Below are 23,292 nucleotides of genomic sequence, written 5' to 3' on the forward strand. Positions count from 1 at the left end.
GCCTCTCCCCCTCGGCAGCAGCTCAGTGTGCTCCCCCCCCCAACCCTGCATTTCTTCAGCTAAGTGGTTGGGGCAGCAGCTCCCGCTGGTCTTAGAGGGCAGAGCTGGCTTTGGGCCCCGGGGCAGCGCCTCATCCACGGCGGGCCTGCAGCCTGGGCGGGAGTGAAGGAATGGGCAGTTCCTTGTGACAAACACCCGAGCTGCCAGCACAACAGGAAGGCACGACCGTTCTGCAAAACTTCAAAAGTTTTTCCGAGGATTTCTTTTTCTAAAACACCTTCTGTGTATTTGTGGTGAATATTTAAATTCCCATTTTGTACTTGGGAGAACTGAAGGGTTGAACAGGGGATAGAGCCCCAGCTCTGAGGTCAGGAGGAGCTGGGTTCAAAGCTGGTCTCAGACACTTAACACTTCCTGGCTGTGAGACCCTGGGCAAGTCACTTATCCCCGATTGCCTCAGCAAAACAGAAAAACAAAACAAAACAAACAAACAAAAAAACCCTGAAGCCTTGGTTGATTTTTACTCCCAAGTTCAGCGTATTTTTCTGATGTGGAGTGAGGAAGTCAGATTCAAATCCCATGTTCGCCATTGAACTCCCTGTGTGATCATAGGAATAGCGCCCTCCATTTGAGCGCCATTTTCCCAGTCTTCCAGATGGGGAGACCACTGCCCATCTCCCCCTGCATTGGGGCTGTTGTGGGAGATCCATCAGCTCCTGTAGACAAAGAGTTGTGTAAATGTTTGACTCTTGAGATCTGCTGGAGATGATCATCAGCACCTTGTCCATCACCTCCTTCCTCCCTTCTCCTCACCTCCCATTACACAATTTCCTTCTGTCTGTTGACCCTTGTGAAGAACCCTTGAAGTTTCTAGGAAGATTGATCCTTCAGAGGAGAATGGGAAATAACAGGGCTTGATTAGTGCAGCCTTTTCTAGAAAGGAAAAGGGAAAGGGAAGAAAGGGAAAGGAAAAGGGAAAGGAAAAGGGAAGGGAAAAGGGAAAGGAAAAGGGAAGGGAAAAGGGAAACAGGAAAAGGGAAAAGGGAAAAGGGAAAAAAGGGAAAGGGAAAAGGGAAAGGAGAGGAGAGAAGTCCTTAAGTCTTGAACAACGTCCTGCCCACCCTTTGCCAAAATCCCTGAAATGATGGGCTATTCTGAACAAAGATGCACAGCTCTAAGCAGAGGAGCCCTGGGATCTGAGTGGACCCCTGGTCTCCAGATGAGCCCTGCCAGAGAACAGAGAGGTGAAGTTCACCAGCTGGAGACCGGCAGGGAAAGGACAAAGTACTGGCTCCTCCCCTTCTGATCCTCTCTTGCCCCCACGACCCTGCCCCAATCTGGAAGTGATCTCTCCGTCATCTGAGCTCAGGGAATGCATCACGTTCTTGCCCTGCATTTATCATGTTCTGATCCATGGCCGTCATCTGCGCACGTGTTGGCTGCTGGGAAAGCTCCCGGGCCTTGGCTTGGCCCTTTCAGGGCCCCCGTCCTGGGGGGCCCCGGTTTCTGTCGGTGCCGCCGGCATTTCTGCCGCTTCTTTCAGGATGGAGCTCGTCTACCTCAGTTGCCACAGGTGTCTCCTCTCCATCAGCCACTTCTGCATTGTCCGGAGAGCATTTGACTTTGCAGAAGGGCAGCCCTGTATCTGAGGTCAGATCTTGGCCCAGTGTGGGACATGGGCAAGTCACCCCCCTGCGCCCGTCTCTGCTCTCTTTAGGAGTGGAAGAGGTCCCCTCCCCTTCCTCCTCCCAGCCAGGGCTTGCTGAACTGGAGCATTGGGGGAGTGGATCACCCCATTGGTGATGCTGAAAAGCCTGGAGAGCAGCCCTGGGTTTGGGTCCAGAGGCTGTAACAGATGAGCCCCCATCAGTGATGTCTGGAGAGTAGGAGCAAGACGCAGGAGCGATGAAGGGCAAACCTCCTCATCTCCCAAGAGGAAGAGGAAGGACTTGCCCCAGTCTTATTAAGTAGCAAAGTCGGGGTCACAGGATGTTAGACCTAGAGAAGGAAAATACCTCTTTGTGCAGATGAGGAAAATGACTTATGAAGAGCATCATAGGACCGGGAATTTAAAGTTGCAAAGGACCTTTGGGGTAATCTTTGTCCAATGTCTTAATTTCACAAAGAAGGAAACTGAGGTCCAGGTGACCTTCCTAAAACCACCAAAATGGTGAAGAGCAAAGTGGGGACTTGGGGTCATAGAACAGAAAGAGACCCCAGAGGTCATCAGTCCAACCCTCTGTGATTGAGAAAACTGAGGCCGATGTGAAATTACTTACCCAAGGCACACAATTAGTGTCTGAGACAGAGTTTCCATCTGGGTCTTTCTGTTTCTAAATTCTGTTCCATTCATGCCGTCTCATTGTCTTTCTTGAGATACGGACCCAAGTTGCTGGTTTCCCTTTCCCCACTGCAACCTGTTCTTTACCTGCGGTCACTAAGTAAGTCAACAAGCATTTATTGAGCACCTACTGTTTGTCGGGCTCTGGGATAAGCATCAGAGATACAAAAAAAAAAAAGATTAAAAAAAAACCCTGTTACTTTTCTCAAGGAGCTGACAATCTAATGGCAGAGGCAGTGCGGAAAGGACCGCACACAAATGAAACATGCACACAGCATAAATTGGGGATAGCCTGCAGAGGGAAGGCAGCGGCATTGAGATCACAGGGGGATTTGAACCTGGGACCCCGGATCCACAGGCCAGGATGGGCCACTGTATGGCCCCCCGGCTCAATCAAGCTTTAATGCGCCGTGACGAGCTTCTGGTTGGAAGCATCCAGCTCGTTTTCCCCCTTTCCTCATCTGGGGGAAACGATGCCTGGGAGATGAGACAATCCCCCAACAGGTAGATCAAACGGGCCGGGGGCCGGGCCGGGCCGAGCCTGGGGTGGCCGGAGAGCTGGGCTCCCAGCCTGAGCCCTAATGGTGTAATTAGCTGTGGGCTGGGGGGGGGGCAGCTTCTCCCACCTCCCCAGCCAGGGGGCCAGGGAGGCCCCGCCGGGCCGAGGGGCCGATGGAAGGGGGAAGGAGGGAAACGGGGCCCCCTGACATCTGCAATTGAACTTTCTGGAAGACAGATGCAAAGTTTAAACATCTTAACAAAAAGCAGGCGGCGGGCCTTTCTCTGGGCCCGGTGAGAACGCCAGCATTCGGGCACCTCTCGGTGTATTTGATGAGCAACTAAGAGGCTGACAAGCTAACACTTCACTTCCTTCCAATTAGGAGGCTTGAACATCAAAGCGGAGGCCCCGCTTGCCGGGCTCACTTGAATGAATCAGAGAAGAGAATAGGGCCGGCAGCGGTCTCCCGGCCTCCCCCCTACCCAGCCCAGCCCTCCACATTCTTTAATAAGATGTTGGAGGTCAGGGGGTTCAGGTCCCTGACTGGGAGCATCAGGAAGCTGCCCGAGTGGTTCAATATGTGTGGGGTTTGGGAGGCCGGGGCATCCCCCCTGCCGGCCCCGCTGATGGAGATGCAAAGGCTAGGACCTTCCCCGAGCTCGCCGACTCCGAGCCTGGCATGGGAGGCCCAGTGCCCCCGCGAGATGCGTGGGGACCCCGGGATCTGACCAGAGCCAGAAAGCTGCCGGGGGCACCACGGCATTACATTGTGATCAGGGTTGGCTTCTTAGTTTTTGTTGGAAATGCAGAACTTTGGAGCTGGCGGCCGCCAGATATTCCAGCCTATCTCTGAAAACTGTCTTGTGCACCACACACCCTACCAGAGGTCATCCCTTGGCTGATCCCAGATTTGTGAAGGATGGGAACTCCCACCTTCCCGAGGCAGTGTGCTCCTTTTGGGGGTGACCCAAGGATCTGGGAGCTCTACCCCCAATGGTGACCCTAGTTTTGCCCTCTGAGACCATTTGGAACCAATTCAATCCTCTCCCATGCACAGGTACTCAAATGGTTGAAGACAGGGTCTCACACAACGAGACTTAATGAACCTTTCCAGACCTGCAGAATGGACCAAAATGGATTGAGAAAGTAACCTAAAAAAGCTCAACAAAATACAGGACCCATCAACCTAAATCAGGGAGCTTTTCCCATGTCAGGGAGCCTTCCTGACAGTGCAGGGAACTTCTCGGCACAAGGTTCTTAAATGCAGAGAAGAAAGGATATAAAATTACTGAAGAAACCAATTATGCTGGAATATGTTTAGTGATTTTTTTAAACCAAGTTTAAAGACACCAGGTTTAGAACTTCTGCCAAAAAAGAACTAGCCTTCGTTGAAAGGATTTTTACCAAGAAAAAAAGGGGAGAAAAAATCAGTAGTAATTTAAACAAAATAAAACACCTAGACATATATTTTTGAACCAAGCACCACTTGTTTCGGTTTGAGTAATAATAAAGGCGGATAACATAACCTTGGATTGGTCAAAAGAAACCAAATACGTCCCATCTCCAGATGGAATCTATGAAACAACTAAGATCCAAGAATGGAATCAAAAGCCCCTCCGTGGGCAACATCCGTATAATCTCAATCAATAATACATCAACAAAGAGACACCAAGCACATGACTGAACCATGTGGATTTGTTTGTAGAAAGAGAGGGATTTATGGCAATAATTCAAGACCAGGTCATTGCCACCAGAAATTACACCGAGGTTATGTGCCGAAGGCAGCTAAATTTGTAATAAATGCAGATCGTGCAAGGAAATAGGAGAAACTAACTCTGCAAAATATCACTACAGCTTGTAAAAATTTAACACCTGAAATGACTAAAGAGTCATAACCCGGCTCTCTTTTTGTCATGGACTAACAGATGACAAACTCCATATGACAAAGAGAGAGTTCAAAAGATCCTGGAGAGCTTAGCCAATAAACTGCTGGGATTTGAATCATTATCATAGCCTGAATTATTGTCTGCCATTACTAAGACATCCACCTGTAAATGTTTTTTTTTTTTAATGTATTTAAAAGTTGTGACCACTTGCACTCTCCAAGATCCACAAAATGAAAAGTTTCAAAATATAGAAACCTTGAAAAAGACATCAAAATCCCGTGGAACTGGATGAAGGAAGTATTTGTTATCCCTTCTGTTATGGTAGCAAGGATGATTTTGGCAAGCCCACAGAGGATGAGCTCACATTTGAACATGTTATTCCAATAAAAAAAAAGTCATCTTGTCATTTTATCTACACATACAATAATCTGTAATTTATTAAATAAAAAAGAATGATGAAATGATAATGATTTCTCTCAAGACTACTTCTATCTGATTCTTATAGATTCTATCTATCTTAAAAAGAGACGATGATAATAATAGTAATGTGCCAAATATAATTGTAAGAGATTTACTTCTAGATGGAGTATATGAAATGGCTAGGATCCAAGGGTAAAATCAAAAGGCTCTATGTGGATGACATCCATGGGAACTCAACCAGCACCATATCAACAAAGAAATATTAATAAAATGTCTTGAGTTGTGAATTTATTTATACGTAATGGAGCCTGCTGTGTACCTTTACCATGACATATAGAAACAGAGGGTTTATAAAGTCAATCTAGCATTAGATCATCACCCTAAGAAGTTGTCCTCTGGCTTTCCTTCATGTTAAAAGGTTGTATGCAATTCTTAGGGGTTAAGGCTACTACTATGTCTATGGCTGTTATTGTCATGGTTTATAAGCCTACCCCAAAGCTCTTCTCATGAAAAATTAGGCCAAAGACTTAATTCTCTTTTAATAAACATATTTACTGAGATCGCAAAGTTAGTTAGCTAATATTTATTAACAACCTACCATGTGCCAGACACTGATAATCACTGGAGATACCAAAATCAGGGAAAAACGGCCCCTACCCTGGAGGAGCTCACATCTAATGAAGGAGACAACAAAGAAACAAATTTGCAAAACCAACTATATTTAGTGGAATGAAGAGGAAATAATTGAAAGAATGAATGTACTAGAATTAAAGGAGTTGAGAAATGGCTTCCTGTAGAAGAGGGAACTTTAACTGGGACTTGAAGGAAACTAAGGAGTCCAGTAGGTAGATGCGGAGATCACAGAGAATATGTCAGTGGGTAAAGTGTTAAAAGATTGGAGAGGGCAGATGAGGCAGAGGAAGTTATGAAGGGCTTTGAATCACAGAGTCTTATATTTTATCCTGAAGCCCATGGGGAATCACTGGAATATTGTGAGTAAGGGTGATAGGTGTTTTTTGGAGGGAGGCAATTAGCTTACAAGCAATAAGTGTCTAGGTTGGATTTGAACTTAGGAAGAGGAGTTTTCCTGATTCCAGGACTGGAACTCTATCCACTGCAGTGCCACCTAGTGGCCTTTTTGTCAACATGAGCTTCTTCACTTCAGTGGCTGAATAAGGATGAACCAGAGTGGGAAAGGATTTTGGGCAGACAGACCTCTCAGCAGCTACAGCAATGGCAAAGACACAAATAATGAAGGTCTGCACGAGGGGAGCTGAAATGTCGGGGGAGAGAAGTAAACATACTCAAGAATTACTGCAAAGAGGAAATCAGAGGCTCTGGGACATAGGGAATGAAAGACAGGAGGAGTCCAGGATGAGCACCAGTTGGTGAGTCTGAGGGACTGAGAGGAGGGTCATGGGGAAGTTGGGGGGGAATTCAATGAGTTCCCTTTTGGACTGTTAAGTTTAAGATGTTTGCTAGACATCTGGTTCAAGATGTCTGAAAGAGTTAGAGGTGTGGTATTGGAGGTCCTCAGAGATAGATCGGGACAGGTGGATTGGATCATCAGCATAAAGATGGTAATGAAATCTATAGGAGCTGATAAGATCATAAAGGGAAGTAGTTTAGAAGGAGAGAAGAAGACCCAAGACAGAGGCCTGGGGGAGACCTAAAATTAGGGGGCATGACCTAGAGGAAAGTCCAGCACAGAAGATTGAGAAATAATTGTCAGAGAAGCAGGAGAAGAACGAGGAGAAAGGGATGTTCTGTCCTCTAGAGAGGAGAAAGCCTCAAAGTGGAGAAAGTGAGCAACAATGGCAAAGACTGTATAACGGTCAAGGAGAATGAGGATTGAGGAAAAAGCCACGGAGTTCAATATAAAAAGAACAACTGATATGAAACATTCTTCCTCAAACCTGGGATACACTCTCCCCCAAATGTTGGCAGAAATTTCCCAGGTTCTGTGACAAGAGGTTATTCCCTAGGATATATTGTCCATTTCAATAAAGGTAAAGGGAATACTAGATTTTCCTGTGACATTCACAGGGGCTCTCTGTCTTCATTGTTGCTTGCAAAATTTTCTCAGAGTCCTCCTTTCTAGGTTGGTCCTTCACCTGGAAGATGATCATTTACCTGAGAGCCAATGTGGCTTTAGAAAGGATCAAGGAATGGTCACTATGGTGTTTCCTGCCTGACAAGTCCAGGAGAAACGCCAAGGACAGAAACACAACATATAATGATAAAGAAGGATACAAAAAGGCTGCACATAGCCAAGAGTTACTCCCAACTTCTGTCTCTCTTTGTTGAGGTCACCCTTAGGTCCAGCTCTTTGGTAAGGGGATCAAGCAACTTTCTTGAGTTCAAAGCCAGGACTTTCTGCCACAAAGGGCCAAATTATATCCATAAATGACTGTTTTTCTGCATCTGTCTTTGATATGTCTCTGCTTCTGGCTGGACACACTGTCTGCCACTGTTTCAGTATCTCTAGCTACATGGTCAATAAGGAGCAGGAAAAAAAAAGAAAATGTTCCAAAAGTCTCCTCTTCCTCCTCCCCCCAGGAGAGATTCTCTCTCAAGATCCTGGTTTTCCTTCACTTTTAACTTCAAATCCCAAACTGATGAAATCCCAAACTGGGAATCTTCCAGCCCAGGACAGATGAAAACCAGGCTGGCTTGTTGATTCTGTATATAAGTGAAAAGGCTATAACTGATCCAATGAATCACAGGATGCTTCCTCCACATGTCAGTTCCCTTTCATCTAATGGCCAAAAAGGCCTATACTGTCTTCAAATTGATTCGGGGCTTATTCACACATTATGGCGAGATTGCAAGAAAATTCAATAATAACTACTCTTTTATGATTACTTAGTGGGGCCATTGAGTGAAGACCAGTTCTATGATTCAGTAAATGAGATGTTTGCATTTGTAATGATATCCGGGTAAAGAGCATCTTGTTTGCACATTAAAACTTGATGATTTCCTCTTATTATATTAATTGAAATGAAACATATCATCCCCATCATCCTGTCTGCTGCTGGAGCTATCCCAAAGATGCTTTTTGTCATGAACTAAAGTCCCAATAGTTTTATTCCATTATAATAATAAATGTAATTGCCCATTTACATGAGACATAAAAGGAAAATAATGATAAGGTCTTGCCCCTGGCCTGTTTCTATCAGACCTTTATGGAGTAAAAGATGTAAAGAATAGGGATAACACAAGAAAAGGAGAGCATGATGGATTCTTTTTAGGAATTCTTCTTCATCCTTTCTCAACAATTATAAATGTCTCATTGAAACAAAACTTTTTTAAGCAACAAGATTCTTCGAGTGCTATAAGATAGCTGGGAATCTGGGAATTCTATTTTCTAAATAATGGAAGTTAAAGATAGCCCAAAGAGCAATGGAGAGGTGCATGTTGCTCATAAGCAGGTTGCAAGACAAGAATAGGTTATAAAGTGGATTATATATATATATATATATATATATAATTATATATATATATATATTCAGGGATAGTGTGTATAAAAGGACATTGCACTAACACTCACCCCACCCCTCATGGGGAACTGACTCACTTTCAATTTTATTCTCAAAGATTAGACCAGTTCTCCTAGAGGAAGCATCCATTTGCCCCATATAACACTTTTTCGATTGTGGGAGAAATACACATCTACATCTAAACCTGTATTTATAGTTCCTGGACCCTCACAGTGTATTTCCCATTTATACAAATCTGTCATGATGCATCATTAACTATCAAACATGGAATATTTACTAAACAAGAAATCAAAAGCAAGATCATAATATGACTTTACTAGATACAATATAGAAAGAGAACTACTCAAAACATAACATGTTAAAGATAAATCCAGGTCACATTTTGCTCTTCAATGACGTATAATGTCCAAACCAATGGGGAAGAGAGAGGAAATGGGTATAGATCTATAGAAACCTACTTACTCTAAAGCTGCTGAAGCAGTGTCAAATTCTTTTAGATAATAGTAGCCTTAAACCTGAGCCCTTAAGAGTTTTACAACAGTCTTTCAATGAAAAGCAGTTTTCTTTCACCCTAGCATCGGTAAAAAACTATTCAAGTGGATGCTCTATAAGTTTTGAATGTCTTTCACCACTTGAACCATAGAGAGCAGTAAGGAGCAGCCTAGACAAGCCTTTGAGAGGTTTCCTCTCTCAAACCAAATGAAGGTAGAGAGCAAGGAGCCTTTTGCAACTGTTTTCCAATCAGCTTCCAACAACGGACTTTGCCTCCAGTCAGATCAGCTCCCTGCATCAACTGGAGTTTATCTAGCCAATAGACCCAGCTTCATCAGCCTATCAGCTCCACCCACTTTTGTGTTTGGTTTTCTGTTAGCAGCTTTTCTTCTCATCTTCTCTGAATGTTCTCAGTTGACTTCTTAAGCTATGGCTTATCACCATCTGATCTGGCTTCTGATGCTTCAGAATCAGGAAATCTTCATACATTTCCATTAGACATGACCCCAAAGTTATTATTCAATAGACCCAGAGTTTAAAAACAGTCCTTTAGTTCTAAGTTCTCAGCAATGAACCTCCAAATACTAAAAAGAGTACTAGGCAAAGTAGCTACTAGGAAACAATATCTTGCAGTCAGATGTCAATACTTTTATGTCAGAAAAGAGCCTTTCAGGTCTTCTCAAAACTTTTATCTCAGAGACATTTTCTCTCAGGTCCTTGAAACTGTCTGTTTTTCCTGAAGATATTTTTCTCTGTTTTTCACACAGTCTTTTTGGCTCTTTTTAGTTAAAAAAAAATCCATGTAAGAAAGAGACAGTAGCTGAAACTTTTTTTTTCCTTCTTTGGATATTGGAATTCATTATTAATTAATTATTAAGTATATATTTATATGTAATATATTTATAAAATATATTAATATATTTTAATAATAATTCTATAATTATTATTATAATAAAAATAGTAACAACAAGCTATATAATAAATTATAATTGTTCATTATATTATTAGATATTTGTGTGTAATTAATATAGAATAATTAAATTATTATAAATGTATTTATATAGAATAAAAATGTTATTTATATTATATATTGTATTATGTTATATGTAATATATTATATAAAACATATTTTTATATAATATATTATATAATAGGTAATGTAATATAAATGGTTATTATTTAAATGAATTAAATAATAATTTAAGGTTAATGTATGAGTATAAAAAAGATGTGCCAGTTATGTAGTGAGCATGGAAAATAACCAGTGTGCAATCCATATCTTTAATTGGTATCCATACATTGTCAGGAGAAAATAAAGAAGGCTCCCAGCTCATTGAGAGGACTCTTTTAATATATTTATGGTAAAATATAATTAAGATACACAGGGTTAAAAACAGAATAGATTGACATGTACTTCATTGAAAGGAATAGTCACATGGGAGAGATCACAGATCTATTGACATATTTGAGTGATAAGGATGGCAACAAGAATGATGACCAAAGATAGATGACAACGACTCAGGTGATGGAGTATGCATCTTTTGCCTGAGAAACATCCAAAGTTTGGAGGCCGGGGTGGTGGTTCATCAGATTGTTCACAGCATGACAACTTTTAAGCCACTGCAACCGCTGTTGGAAGATGCATCCAGGAAGATAATGGTATCTTTTATAATTGTAGAATAATATACCAGGGTAAAATATACATAAAAGATTATGAAACAAAATATAAAGTCTTTGGAGAATGTTAAGAGGCTTTGGTCATCAAGAGGGGCTTCAGACAGAAAATGGTACTTGAGCTAAGCTTTGAAGGAGGCCGAGTATCCAAAGGGACTGCATTTCATCTCTGAGAAACAGTCAGTGCTAAGACACAAAGATAGGATCATTTTTTGTTCCATGAAAATATATTTCTGAGGGTCTTAGGATGAAAGGTAAAACTAATGCCAATTTCTTCCTATGTTTTGTTTTTGTCTGATGTGAGAATGTCGACGTGGCCAGAATTCACTCTTCATTCAGCCACAAGATGGAGAGTGTGGGCATGTCAGTCCTGGGGAATGTCTGAGCAAAATCCCAAGATTCCCTGGGATGCTACAATAAACCTTTTCCATTTCTGTCTGCAGGAAGCATCGGGACGTGCTCTCAGCACGGCAATGGAACACACCAGCCGTGGAATAACATCTTCTGATAATGCTGCAGGAACAGCCTGGACCAATAATTATCACACATGTAATAAACAGCAGAGCAATTGGATGGAGTATATGAGTCATTGATGAGAGTCATGATCTTTTGAAACAAGACAATAATTGCAAAGGTCTCTTTACCACCCAAGTCTCATCCTGATTATATTAAAGTTCAGGGAGAAAGGCCAAAGGGCCTTTGGGAAGAAGGGGCCAGCGCTCAGCTTGCTCCTTCCATCCTTGTGCCACCGAAGTGGAAGATGGACCAATTCCTGGTTGGACCAAGTGGAAGATGCCAATTCCATCTGTTATTAATGCAGTGAAGAAGACATTTCCAGACTCTTCTTCATCATCAGTCACCATCAATTGACTTGGTCAGTATATTTTAAGGTCTTATTGATAATTCCCTGTGGTAAAGATCCCCTTAACTCATGAGACAATGTGTACTAACCCAGGGCATGCTGATGAATCCTTGATAACCAGATCTCTGGGGAGAAACTGTACAGATAACATACTTTTAATCTCCATCATTACATTTTTCATCACTTTCTTAAGTCTAGACAATAAACAAGATAATAGAGCCATTATTTGCAGAAATTCTCTGATTTCTGCCATATAAACTTCACGCTGAAAATTTACGAATGGACTGTCAGGAGCTTGTCCACTCTGGCTCCCACCCACCCCTGACTTCATGCTGGACCGGGAGGAAATTTGGAGTTGGAATGGATGGTTCATAGCAAACAGAATGTTTGATCTGGGAAGGATCTCAAGGCCAATGAAGAAAAACTTACATCCCATAGGAATCTCTTCTATATTATTCCCAACATGTGGTTTTCCATTATTTGCTTTAAAAGATTCAAGGTCATAGAGTCCACCATCTCTCAAGGTATCCTTTTCCACTTTGGAACGTTCTAAATTTTGAGAAACTTTGCCCTGCTATCAAAGCAAAATTTACTACTTTGCAACTTCTACCCAAAACTCTTAGGTTTTGCCTTGCTGATGTTTGTTCTTCATTTTCAAAGAGGATCAGTGATGTCTTGACTTATGCTTGAGCTGAATCTTAATGAGGTAAAATAGCATGAAGTCATCAGCCTCCCTGTTTTTCTCAGTCATCAGAGTTCAGCGGCAAGACAAAAGGTAACGGCCAAATCTAACAGCTCTTGCATGCAAACCCTGCTTTGCTCAGCCGGACACTCCCTTAGTTCAGACTCTCGGCAGCCCTCATCCAGATTATTGCAACAATCCCCTAACTGGTACCTCAGCCAAAGTGATCGGGGACCACTGGGGAAGATGGGACCATCTGACTCTCAACTCAACTAACCCCAGTGGCTCCCTGTAAGCAAATATAACCTGCTCGGTTTAGCTTGTAAAGCCCTTCACAATCTGGCTCAACCTTATGTTTTCAGTTATGTTCTATATCACTTCCCTGCCCAAACTAAGCACTCCGGAGAGATCGATTCTGGCTAATCTTTACATAGGACTTCCATCTCCCCTCCCCATGCCTTTGTATCAGTTGACCCTCTACCTGCAGGTCACTTACTCTTCACCTCTGCCCCAAAGTCTCTCTCCTTTCCTTTAAGAAAAGTTTTACACATCACATTCACAAAGGCTTTCTTGGTCCCCCCAAATGCAAAATGCAAGTGTCCTTTCTCCTTAAAAAAAATTGTATTTAACTGCTTGTGTTTCTTGACATTTATTCTTTTTAATTTAAGTATTCACATAGAGATATACTTGTATTTTCTACTAACATCTTAAGCTCTTTGAAAATAGAAATTGTTTCTTTTATTTATTTTATTCGTTTAATCAGAATCGAACACAATGCCTAAAACACAACAGATGCTTAATAAGTGCTTGCCGATAATTGAGTGAAGGCAAATAGGGCCAGTCCAATACCTCTTCCAGGTGACTGCCTTTCAAAGGCAATCAGACGCCCTCCTCACTCTCACCTCCCCACCCCAATCGTTTCTTTGCCCTGTCCCACCTCAACATCACCAGTTGCTTCAAATGAGTCTCTCACCATCCTCTGCACAGTCTCCAACTTCGCAGTGTTCTTCAAAGAACCGTGCTGCTCAGAAATAACCACAATCTTTCAGACAAGGTCTTAGGAGGGCTTACAAGGACTGGAGCTTCTGGAAGCTACCCAACTCCATGCATTTTCACTGGCTGGCCCCATCCCAGAACTGCTCTGGCTCCTTATCTCTGCCTCTTGGCTTCTTTTAAGTCCCTGCTGAAATCCCACCTTCTGCAGGAAGTTTTTCTATTCCTCCTTTCTGCTAGTGCCTTCCCTTAGGAGCTTAACTCTGATTTCCCCTGTCTATACGTCTTGTTTGCACAGTTTTTTTAATAATAGCTTTTTATTTTCAATATTTATGCAAAGATAGTTTTCATCATTAACCCTTGCAAAACGTTGTGTTCCAGATTTTTCTCCTTCCCTTCCTTTCTCCATCTCCTCCTCCAGACAACAAGTAATCCAGTATATGTTAAACATGTGCTGTTCTTCTATACATATTCCCACAATTATCGTGCTGTACAAGAAAAATCAGATCAAATTATATACTTCAACAACGATACTGTATGAGGATGGATTCTGGTGGGCATGGATTTCTTTGACAAAGAGAGGACCTAACTCAGTTTCAATGGATCAATGATGGACAGAAGCAGCTCCACCCAAAGAAAGAACACTGGGAAATGAATGTAAACTACTTGCATTTTTGTTTTTCCTCTCGGGTTATTTTTACTTTCTGAATCCAATTCTCCCTGTGCAACAAGAGAACTGTTCGGTTCTGCACACATATATTGTATCTAGAATATACTGCGACATGTTTAACATGTATAGGACTGCTTGCTATCTGGGGGAGGGGGCGGAGAGAGGGAGGGGGAAAATTGGAACAGAAGTGAGTGGAAGGGATAATATTGTAAAAAATTACCCTGGCATGGGTTCTGGCAATAAAAAAAAAAGTTATTATAATTAAAAAAAAGAAAAAAATCAGATCAAAAAGGGGGAAAATGAGAAAGAAAAAAAGCAAGCCAACAACAACAAAAAAGGTGAAAATGCCATGTTGTGGTCCACACGCAGGTCCCACAGTTTCCTCTCTGGATATAGATGGCTCTCTCCATCACAAGACCATTGGAACTGGCCTGAATCATCTCATTATTGAAAAGAGCCACATCCATCAGAGTTGGTCATCGTTCAGTCTTGCTGTTGCCGTGTACCATGATCTCCTGGTCCTGCTCATTTCACTCAGCATCAGTTCCTGGCAGTCTCTCCAGGCCCTTCTGAAATCCTCCTGTTGCTTGTTTCTTACAGAACAATAATATTCCATAATAACTCATACACCATCACTTGTTCAGCCATTGCCCAACTGAAGGTTTCTGGGAAGAACCAATGCGATAAGAGGGGAAGCACTCTATGAAATGTAAAGTGCACATTTTAGTGTTCTTCATTATTATTACCACTGCAACTATTGCTAACTATGTGACCCTGAGAAAGTCTCTTTCCCACTCTGGGCTTCAGCTTTTCTGTCTGTAAAATCAGAGTCACATCAGTCGCTTCAGCCAAGGTCTTCTTCACCCTGAACCCTCAGACCTCTTGCGTTCCCTGATGGTCCTGAGCCAACGAAAAGCCTTGGCGGGGTTTTCCTGGATCACCCACAGAGAGCAGCTGCCAGCTAGGTCACTCTGTGTTCATCAATCCCAGGGGTTGCTTGGAATCGCTGCCGTTACTTGCCTTTGCAGGAGGTCCCTTTGCCAGGCAAATCAGAGGTCTGCTCCCCGTGCCAGGAGTAGCTTCTCCTCCCAACAGCCTTAGGAGGTTCCCAGTGCCGTTGTTGCCATTTCACCTCCGAGCTGGGGCCAGGGGGGAACGGCTCGTGCAAGTCACCACACAACTGGCAGCAGGAACAAAGGTCGGTAATGATGAAATGGGCCCCCTCCCCTTCCTCTCTCCCATCCCTAAATCATGTATGCGAAAGAGGCAATAGCTCCAGAAAATTAACAATGTGATAGGGCACCAGGAGTTCTGAGGAACCTGAATCCCCACTGGAGTATCAGCAGAAGCATCAGCACCGGGGCCTGCCATCTCCACTACTTCCCAAGCAGGAGCCCTATCTAAGGACCAAGGAGACGACCGGCTCATTTTGCTGAGTCTCTCTTCGTTCCTTGGAATCAGGACTCTGTTCCCCCTTTTGCTACAGAATCTCATTGGTCATTCCCTTCCCCTGAACTCTCCAAGTGGCCCAAGGGGAAATGTGAGAACTTACTCTTTCACTGTGGCCTGGCCCCCCCGAGCTGACCCGCTTGCTCCTTCTGAAAGATTATTACTCGCACAGTTGAAGTCCAGCTTCAACCACTGACCGAGTCAATTTATTTTCATCAAATTTATTGGGAAAATTCTCTGCACCTTGTTGTGGGATTGTAGGGAAACTCATTAATTTAATGAGGACCTAATCAACCTCCTTTAAGTTTGCACAGGTTTTGGGGTTTTATAATGCATCTGGGGAGCAGCTAGGTGGCACAGTGGATAGAGCAGCAATCCTGGAGTCAGTAGGACCTGAGTTCAAATCAAATTGTCCTTAACAATTACCCTGGGAAAATCACTTAACCCCAACTGCCTCAGCCAAAAAAAAAATTTAGTAGGATTTAGTGAGAGACAACTGAACTGTGCTTGGTAGGGAGAAGCCAGTGAGGAAAATGGACCAACTCCCATAATCCTCATCTTAGTGATTAGGAAATATATACTCACAGACAGGAAGATCACACAAATATCAGAGTCCAGACTGGACTTCTTTCAGGTGCCCTGAAGTTCAGCATTCTCTCTGCCACGGCAGACCTTTCAATGCTAGATATGGAGCTCACAAGGCTCTCAGGATGTCAGTGATCTTTTCTCAGTTCTCAGCTATAACCCCTGCCTCAGAACTTCGGGTTTCACAAAGGGATGGACTGTCCTTGGGACTTCTTTCTGCAGTGTTTTTCCATTTCCTCCCTCGATGCCTTGATGTGTGTCAGAGGAAGTCTGGGAAAGCAATGGAGCTTGCTTTAGAAGGTAGTCCCAGAGTACAGAGAAGTACACGAATCCGGCTCTCCAAGAACTCACCTTCTAATGGAGCAGACAACATATGGAAGGCTTCAGCTGCCGGTCACCTGGGAGGGTCCCATGGTCCTTGGGGCCCAGAGCAAAGTAGATGGTTCTTCCCTTCTTTAACGTTCTTTCTATTAATAAAACACTGACGGTGTCTGATGCCGAACCACTGATCATGGCAAGGACTTTTTTGGGTCTGTGGATCTTACAGCGGTGGCCAGGCTGCTTCTCCCAGGAGTTGCTTCCCAGAACTGTGGCTGAGGGCACTGGGCTGTTGTTCCCAAGACTATTGGGCCGTCTCACTCAGGGCCTGAGAGGAAAAGATGGTGGTCTGCTCAGCACATTCCACCTCTCACTTCTCCTGGGCTATTTATCATTATCAGAGACTGGATAAAGGCAAAAAAAAAGCAACTTGATCAGTGTCAAATTTGCAGATGATACACTTACAGAATAGAAAACACATTATAGATAATAAAGAGAATCTAGATCCAAATATATATTGGTAGGCTAACGCACTGAACAGAATTACATAAGATTCCACAAGAACCAATGTAAAGTATACTTGTGGTCCAAAAAATCAACTCCTCGAGTGTATGGTAAAAGTGTGTATGAAGTATATGGAAGCTAGAAAATGGCTCCTATGAAGAAATATTGGGAGGGCACCCTACACTGGACTTCAAACATATGCTCAAAGTAAGATTGAAGTGGTGGTGACAATCTCCAAGCCAGCCCACTGAAAAGAAAGAAAAAGCAAATCTGACTTTGGGCTAATTAAGAGGAAAAGGCATTAGCTTTCAGGTGATCATTTTGCTTTACCCTCATCAAACCCCTCATAGAAGAGTATGTTCAAGTCTGGGCACTCCGAATCAAGTGTAACGTGGAGTGTTCAGAGGAGAGCAGCCAGGGGAGTGCAGGGCCTCAAGAGCATTCTAAAGGAGAACCAGTCTAAGGAATCCTAGATGTTTACCCTGGAGGTGGCTCAAATGAGATGTGGTCTGGGGGGTCTAGAATTTTAAGGACTATCCTATAAAAGAAGGAGCAAATATCACAGCATTTCTGAATTTGAGGGACAGCCCGGTGGTCATCTACTACAGCCCAGACCCAAAAGGGACCCAGTTGCTCTATTTGTTTAGCTTGACTTTTAAAGAAAGAATTAATAGAAATGAGGAGGAAAATTGGATCCATTCTTTCCCCCCAAACTCACCCCTCCCCTGAACATTTCTACTTCCTCTGTGTCCAGGGTCCTTCCCAACTCAAATGTTTTTTTCTCTTCTAAGAGCCTCCTAACCGGGTTGGGCCATAGTCTGTTTACACTTAGATGTTCTCTCTAGGTCTGATGTTGTCTCCTCTTGGATCTCTTATGTGACTGACTCCCACCTCAGATCCGCCTTGTTTCTCCCCCTAATTCTCTCCCACGCTCGTCCTGTGAGCCAGGGTGGAGACTTCCAGAGAAGTTTGCAGGCTCCGGAGCTGGGGCAGTGGGCTGAGTGGCTCATGTTGGGGGTCCTATTGACAGAAGCGTACCAGCAGCATCAGAGGCCTTCCATCAGCCCTTGGACCCTTGAACCCCAGAAGGAAGCGGAGGGGGGAAAGGAGAGGGAATCCCAAGGCCAACAGTTTCCCTTTCATTGTCATTGCCTTCCTGCTCCTGCTCGTATCCCAAGGTGCCCCACAGTAATAAGCAAGTAAATAGCTTTAATTGGCTGTTTTTGAGCCGTTTGAGCCCCCGAGTCTTCATAAAGAAAGGAAATGAAGGGAATGTGGTAGGTGAAGGAGGGTGGTGAGCAGGCAGCCGGTGGGGCCGAGGCTGGCTCAGGCCTTTGATGACCCGGATCAGTAATGAGGACCACATTTCCGCAGCTCGCTCCTTTCCCCACATAAAACTGGAGGAATGTTCAGGGGAACCTTGATGAGGAAAAGAGGAAGAAGCAAATGAGCAGGTGGGGAATTCCCAGGCCTTCCCAGAATCAAAGCCATGGCAGGCAGGCTGCCTCGGCTCTGGTTAATAATGGCTCACGTTGTCATCGGGGCCGGGGTCGATGAGGCACTCCGCTTGTTCCCACCCTCCAGAGGAAGGGCCAGTGGGAGTCCAAGCATGAGATTCCCGGCTCACAGATGAGTGAACTGAGGCTTTGTGCTGGCCAGTCAGTGGGGGAGGGACCTGGGCAGAATCACAAAAGTCAGAAGACTTTGGTAGCATCCCATCCAGCCCATCCTGAACACAAATCCCCGCACTGATACATGGTACTGATACGTGGAACTAACATGTGGTACTCATCCGTGGTACTGATATGTGGTACTAATATGTGGTACTGATCCGTGGCTGCCCGGCCTTCCCTCCCGGACCTGCCGCCTCCCAGGCAGCCCCTCTGGAGCAGCATGACTTGATCAGAGTTTTCCCTGACACACATACAGCCTAACCCAGCTCTTTGGCAACTCCCTGCCCCCTTCAGGCCTTTGAAAACCAAACAAAACCCATTTAATCCCTCCTCCTCATGACAGCTCTTAAAACACTCACAAACATTTCTCATGTCTTCTCTGAGTTTTTTCTTCCAGCTAATCAGCTCCAGTTCCTCCAACTACTTTTCAAGGGCATGAAATCAAGACCCCAATTGCAAATTTACTCCAGGACAATCTCCACATGCAGCTTAAGTGTAGTTTGTGTCTAAGACATGAGTAAAAGGGCTCCCCAGATCCCCTATGAGCATACAAGGTAAGAGTGTGGATTTGGGTATAGGAAAAGTTTTATTTTATTTCCTCTGTGAGAAAATAAAAAAGAAAAACCCAAAGGAGCAATTAAGCAAATACACAAAGCACATATGACAAATGAAAGAGCTTCCTAAGCAAAACAAAGACAAATATGGCTCTCCAGTACCCTAGAATCCTCTGACTTCACTCCCATGGGTCATCACAGCTGAGGCTGCTAAATAAGCAGTATCTTTTCCCAGAGACCTGCACTGTCCAAATCACTCATTGTAATAGTGAGGGGATGGCAAACCTCTTCTCCCTCACTTCCCCAAGGCACAGATTCCCTTCCTGGCTTTCCAAAACACAGATCCCTTCATGGCTTCCCAGAGCACAGATCCCTTTCCTGGCTTCCCAAGTCACAGATCCCCTTTCTTGCTTCCCATGTCACAGATCACCTTCATGGCTTCCCAAGTCATAGATCCCTTCCTGGTTTCCCAAGTCACAGATCCCCTTCCTGGCTCTCCAAGACACAGATTCCCTTCATGGCTTCCCAAGACACACATCCCCTTCATGGCTTCCTAAATCACAGATCCCCTTCCTGGTTTCTCCAGCTACAAAGGCCATAGGACACGCTTCTCCTTCCCCACAGAGCAAGCTGTTCAGGAATCTGTGCAGCTCTCTTTCAAAGGGTAAACCTTGGGTCTTTTTAACCTGGGATCCCTGGTGAGACAACCTCCAAGGGTGGCAGTTCCCAAGAAATTACTTTCATTTCATTTTACACAGGAGGAAATGAAACTCAGAAAGAATACAAGATAAAATCTAAGGTCTCACAGTAAGCGAGAGAGCTTTGATTCAAGCTCGGGGATCTTTTGTCCCAGGGGCCTTTGCAAATTCCCTAATGCTATAACATTTCCCATGCTTGGACACGCCACACCAGGGAGGGTCTGGAGACGGCCGGGGAAGGGAACCGCAAAGAGATTCTGAGCTTCTGCAAGAAGAAATTATATTGACTTGCTATCAGTCTCCTGGTCACCTGATTCTTGCCCCAGAACTGGAGCATCCAAGAAAGAGCTGATTAGCAACTGGAGAGACAGGGGAGCCACCTACCACCAAGCAATCATTCATCAATGAGCATTTATTATGCATTTACTGTGTACCAGGCACTGTACCAAGACCTGGAGGTACAAAGGCAAAAATATGCCCAAAAGACCTATTCAAATTATGTCTCTGCCGTTAACTAGTTTTGCGACCATAGGCAAATCCCTCAGTCTCTCTTGGTCTCATCTCTAAATTTAAGAAGGTCAGATTCGAAAGACTTTAAGAATCTTTCCAATCCTAAATCTCTGAGTTTGTGCACAAATGTAAGTAGAGATACAGTGCCTAGCACATAGTAAGCACTTAACAAATGGGATATATTCATTTATTCCTCTATAACCCTATGAGTACCCAGTCATCTCTGTAACTTCCTAGGCAAAATGCCCTGTTTTAGCTGCCAATTCCCATTGTGCATTATCTCTCTCATTAGAATATAAATTCTTTGGGACGTAAACTCTCTTCTGCTTCCCCAATTCTTATCCCGGTGTTTGGTAGATAATAAGCACTTAAATGATTTTTCATTCATTGATATCAGCAAGGTTCTGACTAGAAAGGCTGCCCAGTACTCTCAGTAGCAGTGAGGAAGTGCAGAAGAGAGATGATTTGGGGAAAAGTTTGGAACAGACTGAACATCTAACCCCAAATGTCCAGCAAGTGGTTGATGATGAAGGTCTGGATCTCGGGGGAGAGAGAGACGGAATAGAAGCCAGTAAGCATTTCTTAACCACCCACTTTGTTCCAGGCACTTCACGAGGCACTTTATAAATATTATTTCAGTTGATGGAAGACGAAATGGGTCTCAATTTGTGAGTCACCCTCACAGAGCTGAGAGTTCAATCCATGAGAGCCAATGAGGTCACAAAGTAAAAGTACAGAAAGAAAAGGGGAGTTATAAAGACCCTTTGACATAGCTACAAGTTACTGGGTGTGATGTGGATGATGAAATATGAAAAGACCACAGAGTGGTCGGTGGATAGGAGAAGAGCCAAGAATCAAGAAAGCTGTACTCGGATATGCCAGTGAGTGGACTTCCATCATAGGGAATTGGCACAACCAGGAGGCCAGAGGATCAGCAGAAAGAGACGGCAGTTACCATCCACGGGGATGAAATATTAAAGCACTCTATTTCAGCAAATACGGAAGGCAAGGAAAAGTTTAAGGTGACTTGGGAAAGTATGTTGGAAAGAGATGATCGAGTCCCGTTCCAGTGGTTTAAGAACCAAACTGTGGTTTCTGCCCATAACTTAACAGCAGAACAGCAATGTTTGGCAAGGATGGAGTAAGAATAAAGAGAGCCAGAACAAGACATTTCCCTGCAATTTGGTGAATTTAGTCAAGAGGGCTTTCGAGCAAAAGAAAAAGGGCTCGAGAAACTTAGTTTCCCCAGACCTGGGATTTTAGAGCCTCGCACATATAGCAAAAGAAGAAGAACAGCAAGAAAGAGCAAGCAAAATTCACTGGAGATAATAGGCGAGAAGTCAGCCAACAACAACAAGGAGAACAAGCCTCAAATTGTTCTAGCCAAAGCGACAAAGTGTGGGTTGTTGTAGTAATTAGCATCAATTGCTAAATGATTGCAAAAGATCCCAATTTAGGCTCAAAGTCAGGAAAAATGCCTTCACTGAACGTTTTCCCTTTGTAGAATGGATTGCTCCAATGGGGGTGGGGCTTCTTGGAGGTCTTCACTCACAGAAACTGGGGCACTACACATTGGGGGTGTATAGAGGGAAGTGTTACTCAGGAAGGATTGGACCTGGCAGCTACTGAGCTTCTTGCCAAGGCTCCTTTTCTGTGATTCCCTCCTCCCTCCTCATGTTTTCCCCATAATGCTCTTCATTCCCTTAATTTTCTTCATTCCCTTAGTGGATGCTGCAAAGATACAACCACATTCCCATTTTTTTCCTATTCTTTTCTTTTCAAACCAGGTGTGGTTTTCCAGAATCAAGCACGATTCCCATTCCATAAACACTGTTTTTTTTTAATTTCATGATTTTTTTTTATAATCACTGATTGAAAGAGAAGACAAATGAGCTTGTGAAGCCATCACTTTTCAGCGGTGCTTCTGACATCAATTCTGCCTCCATGAATTGGGAGCTCTAGTGGACTCCATTCTGAGAGAGAGACAGTGTCCCCAAAAGTCTCAGGGCCAGTTTAAGCTCTTGCACTAAGACCTGTGGAACACCCTGTACAGGGAGAGTGCTTCCCAAATCTCAAAGTTCCATGTAAATGTGAGTTATTATACTTTATCTTGCAACAATATTCCGTCAAATTAAATAATGTTATGGATAATAGAAGACTTGCCAGTTTGGATCTGTCCTTCCCCCTTGTTGAGGGAGGGAGGAGCAGAGAGAAGTTTAAATGACAATGATTATTCCCAAGAGTTGTTCTAGCACGTGGCAGTTTTCCAGTGAATTCATTCACATGGGAGTCCAGTAAGGTAAATCCTAAGGGAGCCATGATTCCCTCCTGCAGAGAAGACAGGCTGGGACTCAGACTTATCCTAGGTCACACATCCCAAGTCCAAACATCAACGGCTAGATTAGAACCTGGGTCTCCGGACTCTGGATGGGATGCCATTGCCCCCTCCTGTGATGCTTTCACTTCTCAGTTGGGAAGGAAGAAGGGAGGCTAAACTTGGTCATCTTGACCTCAGGTAAGTCCTCCCTCCCTAAGTAACTGCCTCCCCTGACAGGTGGCCCCCCTTTCCCTGCCCTCCCTGTGGGATTTGGGGGCCCTCCTGTCAGAAAGGACCCCAGCCCCCCCAGAATCCCAGCCCCCTCTTCCCCTCAGATCAGTCTGTGGAGAGGTTTGAGCCTCACCTACCTGTGGGATGGGAGATTTTTCTCTGTGATTTAATCAGGTTGCCATGGCAATAGAATAAAGAGAACAATAAACAGTTGTGTACTTGTAAAAAAAAAAAAAAAAAAAACTTGTCAGCAAGGCAGACAATGCACCCGGGAGCTGTAATTATGCTCCAGTGGGAACAGGCCTTTCTGCTCCGAGGAGCGCCGGGAGCCTTGCTGGGGTTTCTTTGGACGCAACAATGCAGGAGCGATCTCCAACACGGCCATGTTCTGCTCCATATTTTGGCACATCAGGTCCCCCCAAATCCCCAAGATC

At 44.0% G+C, this 23,292-nt stretch overlaps 1 long non-coding RNA gene across 1 annotated transcript; it reads right to left on the minus strand.

Moving 5' to 3' along the window:
- Positions 1–513: 513 nt before the first annotated feature.
- On the minus strand, positions 514–23,026 carry LOC116421217. The gene is made up of 5 exons (XR_004231511.1): positions 22,996–23,026; positions 16,405–16,775; positions 16,054–16,323; positions 814–885; positions 514–716 (listed from the first exon to the last, which is right to left on the minus strand). It is a non-coding gene; the product is annotated as an uncharacterized LOC116421217 (long non-coding RNA).
- Positions 23,027–23,292: the final 266 nt, after the last annotated feature.

Source organism: Sarcophilus harrisii, chromosome 2 (genome assembly GCF_902635505.1).
Source record: "Sarcophilus harrisii chromosome 2, mSarHar1.11, whole genome shotgun sequence".
NCBI lineage: Eukaryota > Metazoa > Chordata > Mammalia > Dasyuromorphia > Dasyuridae > Sarcophilus > Sarcophilus harrisii.